Raw genomic sequence first — 8,492 nt, 5'->3', positions numbered from 1 at the left:
TATTAGGGGACCACTAAGGCCTATGTAAAAGCATCCAAAAAGCACCATGTCATTGGACCTTTGCCTTACATTGGAGGAGTTACTTCCTCTACATATTGACCCTGAAACTGTTCCTTTGTAGAGAGATGACACTGTCAGAAAACCCACAGTCCTTGTGTGCAAAAAAAAAAAATTGCAAATTTATAATCTGACATGGACAAATCAAGTGGTTGTTAGCTATAGTAGTTGTGTGTAGGTTTATTAGGGATGCGCGTCCTGTGACCGAGCAACAAACACATACATGCAACTACCGGAAACTGCCGCAGCTCCAAGGAAACAACATGAGGGATTTTTGTTCTGGAAACACTGTAATGTCTGACTTTTGAAACTTCTGTTGAAGACTAGAATGCACTTTTTCCACAGAGAACAAATTGTATTTTGTCCCTCACCTTTCACAATGGTAGAGCCTGGCTCATGGCCAGTATACAGGGAAAGGAGGAATGATTACGGTAACCGATAACTCTTTTAAACCTAGATAGGGAACTGTCTTAAGAGAGAATAAGAAATGTGAACTTTAAATGTGCAAATATGAGAACGCATCACTTTTTTCCACAGGATATGGGTTAAAATGACACCTTTCTAGCACCTTCCTTTCTTTCTTTGTGTCCTCTTTATTCAAATGCTGAGAAGTCAGTTAGTGTTACAGAGTAGCAAAGATCACGGCACATAAAATACCAAAGGAGGTGAACCCTAGCCCTTGTTGGGGAATTTGTACACTGGCTATGAAAAATGGCTGCCTCGCAGACTACATCACTTGTTCCCACTGCAGTCGCTGTGGCTTACTGAAGCGCTTCATTCTGAACTGTTCCATTTTCAAAGTCACTGCTTGGTTCCATATTCATAACCGTTCCTGTATGAATGTCCAATTGCATTTCAGCCCACAGATAAATCCTCTGCTTAGACCCAGAATGCTAACCCTGTTCTCTTTGCATTGATTGATCTGTCTCTTATCTCCCCGCAGCAGCTTTATTTCAAATCTGAAAGCAAACATTAGTGGCCCCAACATTACCCTTCTCCCTTATATTCTATCTCTTTCTCTCTCGACTTTATGTCTCTCTCTCTCTCCGTCTTTTGCTATCGTATCTAGGAATCATCCATCAACGCAATGAGGGAATAATAGGAGCTCCCTCTCGCTAGGTCGAAGTGACTGCTGTACCTTCCATTACGACTGAGACATGAATGATTGCCTTGAAGATGGAAGGTAGGGAATATGAATAAACTGATCTTAGTGAGACGGAGAGAGGGTGGTGCTGGTTTGACTGGTAGCTACACCTTTGTGTGAGACTAGGTGCAGTGGGATTCCTGCCTCGCTGATGCAGTACCCCTCCAACAAACCCGAGACTCATTCCCGGGCTTTGATATAAGAAAGTGTCCCTTGTTGTCTAATACACATTGGCTTTATTATCCAAAGGGGGGCAACTTCAATGAACTGTGCTTTTTATTTCTAAGTGCTCCTTGAAAAACAAATGGTCTCCCTCTTGAACTGAACGCATATGTGCATGCATGGTGAAAATAAAGAAATGTCCACATGATTTATGTGGCATAAGATTTCCACTACACTTGCAAGAAGAACAAAAGGAAAAATGACTCGCGCTTCAGCGTTGCATTGTACGTTGCTTTGATAAGCCGGCATTCTCTCTTCAAATGAAAGAAAACATGTGTCATCTTTTTCGAAATTCTCCAAGCTTTCATCACTTTGTTTGTTTGTCCCTCTGCGGCTGCTTTTGTTTCACTCACTGCCTCTGAAGTATTTTTCGAGGGGCAGAGGGCTTCATTGTATCGTTCTGTGTCTGTCTTTTTCTGTGTCTGTCTTTCTCTCCTTATTTCCCTCTTTGTCATTCTCCTTATTCAAAATCTGCAGCCTGGCGTCAGTCTTTGACTGTTCCCACACATACAGTTTGAGTAACCAAGATGAGCCATCTTTCTGTCTACAAGGAGGTGGGTGGACAAAGGTTTATATTTAAAGGTCCCAAGACGTGGTGCTTTTTATTTTAAATGCTTTAATACAGACAATGAGCTTTCCTTAGTATGTGCCATTTCTGAGTCTGTAGCGTTTGAGGAGGATGGTGGAGGCTGGGGGGTGTAATTTCCTATCCAAGCGTTCTTCAACGTGATACGGCTTGTGATTGGCCAACTTCCGCAGCAGCTACAACCCCCATGTGCTGGGATTTCACCCAACTGGATGCTTCCATTAAAATGATGGGTTTAGAAAAAAAAAAATCTAACAAAGTACTCTATTGGTATCAGTATCAGTATCACTTTAAGGGTACTGGTATTGGCACTGGTATCATTAATCATCTATTATTTAAATGATACCCTGCCCTATCTCTGGGTGGGTCACATATGCGTTACCTTTTTCCTGACTTGAACCTCAGCCCAGTATTGGCATATTTATAGTATAGTTAGAAGGCTCAGCATATTTTGTTACCAATGTCATAAGTGGGGAGCTAATAAATATGAAATCTTAGTTCTCATGAAACCTTTCTAGTTTTGGAAAGATACATCATCCTTGGCCATACATTACATTTCAAGCCAATGTAAAGACTAACTAAGACAACATTAAGCCTTTCACCCTCCTAAGAATAGAGCGCACGCAAGGAACCTCAGCAGTATCCTTTCGTGCGCATGTGTTTAAGATTGTAGATTGTAGATCTGCAGTGCATCTCACATGAATTATTTGTGTGAGGCTACTGTATGCCAAACTGCATGTGTCTGTGAGCACACGTTTGTCTGCGAGTGTGAACTCTTTTCATGCAACCATCTGGCCGTAGTCTGAAACGCTTAGGTATCACACAGTTGGCCCTGCCAGGTGTCAGAGTGTCCGGATGCCCAGGTGGCGGAGGTGTCTTGCCAAGACTTTTGCCCGTCTGGAACCGAGGTGTGAGACGCTACTCTTTAAGCGATATTTCACTTTGGTATTTAGTTTTTTTTATGTCCTCTTACACTCACCCTGACATGACAAAATGAAAAGGTGACCTCTGGCATTAGCAAGATGTGTTTGTTAACCTTTAGCATTTTCTTTTTTTTAAAGATAATTTTTGGGGGGCATTTTAGCCCTTTATTTTTTAAGGACAGATGGAGAAGTGAAAGGGGAGAGAGGGGGGAATGACATGTAGAATAGGGCCGCAAGTTGGAGTTGAACCCACGGCAGCTGTGTCAAGGAATAAACCTCTATATATGGGCCTGTACTCTAGTACCAGGTGAGCTACCCAGGCACCCTTTAGCATTTTCTTTTAAAGGTTATACTCTCAAATATGGACAATGTACTGCATACCATACTTTAGGTTTGACTAGAGTCTTAAAGTCTGTGTGTAAGCAGGAGTGCATTCTTAAGGATCAGTTCCACTTTTAATGATGAAAAAAACAAAGTGTGCTACACACTTTTCTTCCACAGATATGGAGAGGAAAAGTCCCTCCCCTTTCAGGTGGACCCTGTGGGACCTTATGTCTTAAAAACATATGTATCAAAGTGAACAGGGAGAAAAAATTACAGATCTCGTTTTGATCTCGTTTGAATTGAGCCATGAATTACACATGTGATGTTTGTCAATTAAAAACTAAACTTTGCAAGTAAGTCAAAAATAAGACTGTGAAAACACGTAATTAGAAAGACTACACCCTTCATAGTTGCATAGGGTGCGAGCAGCTGATCTTGCTTGTTCTTTCACTTCTCGTCTGATAAAGAAAGTCACAGTTTGTTGGTTTGTCGCAGCACTATATTTAGTTTTATTTGAAACCGCTTAGTGAACTACATATGTCGACTCTTCTTATTTTTGACTTACTTGCAAAAAAATAATTTGTTGTTTCCCATTCATGTTTCTTCTAAAATAAGGTCCCATGGTGGTTCCACGGTGAGGCCTACTACAATGCATATGTCTGTTCAATTTTTTCGACTTTCTGTACAGACACCTTTGTTTTAGATGAAACATGGCACAGAAAATTGGAGTGGGATTTGGTCTGAGGTTAATGGACATGTATGTGTTTTCACAGCTGGATAACTGAGATGACAGGTTCAGAGAATGGTAGTGACAGCAGTAAAGCATGTATTGAGACCTTGAGCCCAATGGGTGGACAATTCACAGTTTCATGTACACTGGGATCATTAATGTTACAGAAAATACCACTGTAGTGAATGTGCTCTCTGTCTATTTGTCTCTCTTTCTCCCTTCAGATGCATGCAGGTGTTAGAACTACAGTCCATGTGTCAAGATAACTAAGCCTGACAGGTGCTTCTCCTCATTATTCAAGTAGATTCTCACAAGTGTGAGAGGGAACGATAGAAAAGTGCCTTCATGTGTTGTGCTCTATAGGTTGCTGCATATATGTAAAGTATACAGACTCATATGGTGTGTATACTATACACAGTCCCCCACCCTGGGCATTGATGGTTACATTACACTGACATTTACAATGAAATATAGCCCTCTTATCATCTGTATACCATCACATTTTTTCCCATAAACCGGACCTATTGATCTAAATATCACATCCATCCTGCTTAGCACCAAAGATGCGGATCTTGCACGCAAATAGTTCCCAAACTACGGGAGATAAATGAATGTCCATTAAGGAGGTTAGCTGGGCCTGTTTGAGGACCCAACCTGGCCAAATTAGATTCTAATAGATGTCCTTGATAGTGTAATCACTTTGACCCGCTAACGGCCTCTTCACTTATTCAGGCAGCTGGGATTTGAGGTAAAAATAGTACAATTAGGATCAATCAACGTGTGTGTGTGTGTGTGTGTGTGTGTGTGTGTGTGTGTGTGTGTGTGTGTGTGTGTGTGTGTGTGTGTGTGTGTGAACATGTGACCTTCAGTGTGGAGGTGCTAAACCATGATACAGCATTATTAGAACCCTAATGGATTATTGATAACACCATAGCAGGTGGTGCCCGCTGGCAACAGGCTCGTTGAAATGTATTGTTTAGGCTTGCAGTAGTGGGAATAACACACACATACAGTACATTCATCAGATAATGCTAGCATTTAAACCTCAAGAGGGGGACTCTTAGCACACAAGAATTCAGGGCCACAAAGGTGGAAGTCAGCCTGTCAGTAGAATTTTAAGTAACCACTCTCATATCTGTACGTTAAATGAAGCTACAGCAAGAAAGTGGTTATGTTAGCTTAGCATGCATGCTGAAATCCGTTTATATTGTTCTCTGCAATGGTAAAAGAAAATGCCTGCCACCATGAAATGAGATATAACTTAAGAATAAATGTTAAGAGATCGCTCAGTCAATTAATCAAACTTTATTTCTAAAGCACATTTTAAGAACAACCAGGTTGACCAAAGTGCTGTTCATAGACATGGAACAATAAATAGACAGAATACAACACCAGACAAATACAACATACAGTTCTCATGCTGGATTAAAAGCCAGGGAATAAAAATGTGTTTTAAGTCGCGATTTAAAAACCGGAAGGCTGGGGGCCAGTTTGACATGTAGAGGCAGCTCATTCCAAAGTCTCGGGGCTGCGGCTGAGAAAGCCCGATCCCCTCTACTCTTCAGCCGTGTTTTAGGGGCAACAAGAAGAGACTGGTTTGCAGACCTTAAAGATCTTGAAGGAGCATGTGGCTTCAACAGATCAGTTATGTAGACTGGAGCTAGTCCATGGAGGGCTTTAAAAACAAACATTAAAATCTTAAAATCAATCCTAAAAGTAACTGGGAGCCAGTGAAGAGAGGCAAGGACAGGGGTGAGAGATGCTGGTAGGCATATTCCATTAGCTTTAGAGCCAGGCTAGCTGACCCCATGCTTCCACTCCTTGTGCTAAGCTAAGTTAACTGCCCCTTCTGTCCTATTCATATCACAGTACGCTCTACAAACGGCCTCCTCATTAGTCTGCATGATGCATGATGCTTGTATTTGAACTTCCAAAGCCATATTGGATGAACTTTACCTTTATCAATATAGTTTTTTTGTTTCACCCGTAGCCCAGTATTATCATTCTCATTTGACTGCACTACCAGGTAACAGGGATTTGATCAGAATTTTTCAAAATGACTTTCTCTTATTTTTTCTCCTATTAGTGGAAAAATCTTTAGAACACTCTAGAGCTTATTAAACTTCCATGTGAGAGCAGGTTCAAAGCATGAAAAAACAGTGACTGAAAAAAACAGTTGATTCTCCTGGGCTGCATTTTGTAGCGTGCGTGTCTGCTTTTGTCTTCTTTGACATTATTTATTTCACAATTTTTCTAATAACCAAATTTCCCACCAAAAAAGATACGCACAGACAGATGGCACATGCACGCACTGCACATCTCACAGAAACATGATCATTTGTGTATGCAGCGCCACCACTATTAACTGAGTATAATACCACAATGGGGACAATTAGAGAAGATAATGAATATTTGCAGTGCACATTGTTAGCACACACACATACAGACAAGGTTGGCAGAGTGTCATCTGTCTGTGGTTTAAGTATGAGCCTTGTTCAAACTGAAGGCTAATGGGTTAGGAGTTCATGTGCTGTATATGTGGTAAGTGGAGGCTTAGCGCACTCCTTTTTACTGGACTGCAGTTCATATCATGCAGAGAGGAGTCAGCTAAAGATTAAACTGTACTCCAAACACCTCACTATCAGGGCAGACAGGGGAGCTAGAAGGCCGGTGATCTAGCAACAGTGCTGATTAGTAAATGCACTGGAACTGAAGAGTCTACGGTTTCTTTGGAAGTTATTGACTGTGTGTGCTTGCGTGTGTGTTGGGAAAGGGGATCCTCGTATTTTAACGTCTACAAAACAAACCAGGGAGAAAATAGAGTGAAACCAATGGCTAAGGGAGAAAGATAGAGAGGCAGGATTACAGAAAATTGGAATGACCACTCGCTAAGCCCCCTCCCCCTTTACTGTTGCTACATCTGTCAAGCTTTCTGTTCTCTCACAGCACACATGAAATGAAAACAGGGGCAGAGTTACCACTCAAAAATCTTTAAAAGAAACAAAGAGCAGGGAAATATAAATACTGTAATGGAGAGGAAGAAGCCGTTGAGAGCTAAAACCAAAGAAGAGTCGACATGTCACTAGTGAGGAACCCCTGCTGGACTGCCTGGTCAACCTGTCATGTCTTGGATGTTGGAGCATGCTCACGTGTCACAGCAATGTACGACACAACTGCTGCATACAATTGCTTAGCATGATGACTAAGCACAGAGCCAAGCCACTCTACACGAAGAAGGAATGTGCTTCATACATGATTCATGCTTTTCTTGCATCATGCCATGTATAATACATTGTGAATATTACAACAGTTGTTGTGGCAGCTGGAAATTCATTTCATGATTACAGAAAAAGTAGCTGGGTTAATAACGTAAGCCAGAAGCTTGTGTTGAATTCCATTTGAAGATGTTTTCACAGGGTAATAATTCATTTATTATGCCTTTTTAGTACGGAGGAAAGAAGGGTAGAAAACCTTGCGTGAGAAAGTGAGTGAGCTTGAGGCATTATTGTCTTTGATTGTAATGATCTATTTGTGGAAGAAATGCTCTTGTTTGTCATGGTGTGTGCATGCAGTGTTGTCAGGGTTGTGAACGTCGGGCATACTGGGTCCTGAATGCTTGTTTGCATGTAACACATTTTTTTCTCTCTCAAGATGTCCCACTCCTCTTCACTGCTTGTCTCTCTCTCTGCTATTGCTCATTAGAGAGAGCTGACGAGCTTCTCACCACGCTTTCCGTTTTAATTACCCCCTAAGACCTACTAACAATGTCACTGGATTAGCTTTAGTATGGAACCCATGGATGGGCCAGGTGAGCATCGGCAATGGGAAATAGTCAACATGAAACACTAAAAGTAAGGGGAAAACCATTTCCATGGTGTTCAGGTGTGTTTACTGTAAATAAACAACAACAACAATGTAGTCCAACCTTCTGCACTGATAATAGAAAAATCCTTGATTTTAAAATGTCTTGAATTGATTCAACAATAATATATTCATAAGGATTCTGTTTCAAGGCCCACTCTTCAGAAGTCACCCATACACCCACAGTAACATGATCAGAATGTACTGTACAACTAGACAGAATGAATTGAATTTTATTAATGCCATCATCATCAGTATCATGTTTGTACGTCACGTTGTGTGGGTCAAATTTGTACTAAGTTTCAATGTTTTGCAGTTTTAATGTATTAGCTTAGATAAACAAAGTTTATCAACTTGAACTAGTAGTTGAAGCAGTAATAGTGACCTCATCCACCAATGTCAGGGTTGGTTGCAGTGGCAACAGGGCAACCAGAGCCTGTGGAGTCCCTCATGGCAGTGTTTTAGGCCCAGTCCTTTTTTTCTGTCTACATGTTTTCTGCTTCAAAATACCATCACATGCACATACATGTTTTTAGTTAATTTGGAAGATCAGACCTCTTTCCTAGGGTGAACTAATGTACGGCATTCACCTGCATAAGAGTTAATCTAAATACCATCCATCCATCCATCCATCTTCATCCGCTT

The sequence above is a fragment of the Etheostoma spectabile genome, chromosome 18 (genome assembly GCF_008692095.1).
Source record: "Etheostoma spectabile isolate EspeVRDwgs_2016 chromosome 18, UIUC_Espe_1.0, whole genome shotgun sequence".
NCBI classification, from domain to species: Eukaryota; Metazoa; Chordata; class Actinopteri; order Perciformes; family Percidae; genus Etheostoma; species Etheostoma spectabile.
This window is presented reverse-complemented; position numbering follows the sequence as displayed.